The sequence below is a fragment of the Brassica oleracea genome, chromosome C1 (genome assembly GCF_000695525.1).
Source record: "Brassica oleracea var. oleracea cultivar TO1000 chromosome C1, BOL, whole genome shotgun sequence".
Lineage (NCBI taxonomy): Eukaryota > Viridiplantae > Streptophyta > Magnoliopsida > Brassicales > Brassicaceae > Brassica > Brassica oleracea.
Window position 1 is genome coordinate 14825571 of NC_027748.1, and position 1432 is coordinate 14827002.

Consider the following 1432-nt stretch of genomic DNA (forward strand, 5'->3'; position numbering starts at 1 on the left):
TAAAATAATTTAAATTTTAAAACGAAATATTAAATTAAAAAACATATTTTAAAAAGGCATTTAAAATTCATACAATAATATTTAAATTCATAATACAAACATAAATATAAAAAAAACTGCATATCCTCGAAGTAGTTGGTGGGGTTGCTCGGCTGTTGACGGGTTGGATCGGACTCTTGGGGATCTCGTACTGGCAACCCAAGAGCTGCTCGTCTCTCACTCAACATTCTCTGCATAACCGGGTTTCCCATGGCCATCACGTCTAGCAAATCCTCAAGAGAGTCTAAACGAACCTGCTGGCTATCCATTCGAGCCTTCATCTGAGCAGTCTCTTCATCCCGTCTCGAAGTGTATGACGAAGTTGCCCTTGCGACTTCGTTAACAGAGCCTATACCGACTATCCGTCCCTTCTTTTTAGGAGCCACCTATAAAATCAAAACATATATTAATATAGTTAATTTTTTTTGAAAAAATTACAATTAATAATAAATATTAAAAATATATATATATGTTTAAAAGTGAAAATTTAATTAAATTTAAAAATCTTACCGCAAAACATTTAAACCACGTGATCTTAACGTGATTTGGTGTCTTGCTCCAGTTCGGATATGCCCCGTCGTAGTAACCCTCAATCGTCGCCGAAACTCTCTGGCTAACATTATTGTTAGCCCCAAACCTGAAAAAAAAAAATTTAACCGTTAGAAAATAAAAATAATTTAAATTTTAATGTAATAAAAATTAATAACTTACCAATAAGTTCCTCGGGGTCTATCGGGGTCTAGAACATCCAAACCCTCCCGTCCAGGCTGGGCAAGCAATTCCTACACCGTATATCTCGCGAATGGAGCATATGAAGGCACACGCAAATCCAGATGAACTGCACCTTCTGGGACAGGCTGAGGTGCAGCCGCTGGAGGAGGAGGTGGAGGCATCTGCGGTGGAAGAGGAGGACTCGAAAAATCTCTCTGAGAAGTCTGAGAGTCTGGAACTGCATCGGAAGACGATGGACCGGAAGAAGATGTACCGGAACCATCGCTAAACAACTGGGCGTAAGTAAGTGCTGCTAGTTTCCTTCTAGGAGCCATCTAAAAAAAATTTAAATAAATTTAATCAATTATGATGACATAATAAAAAAATTATTTTGTTACCTAAATAATCACCTAAACTATAGTATTCCATCATCTAACTAATCACCTAAACTAATTACCTAACTAATCACTTAAACTAGTTACCTAACTAATTAATCACCTAAACTAACTTAAAAAAAAAAGAGGAAAGAGAGTGTACCTTAGAGGGATAGGAGAGGAGTTTGGGAGGAATGAACGAGACAGCCTCGTTCTCGGCGTCTCAATATATAGAAAAGGTTTCGTCGTAAGCGCGACGTAATATTACGACGAAGTTACCAGGCCCGCGTTTTTCCATTTACGACGAA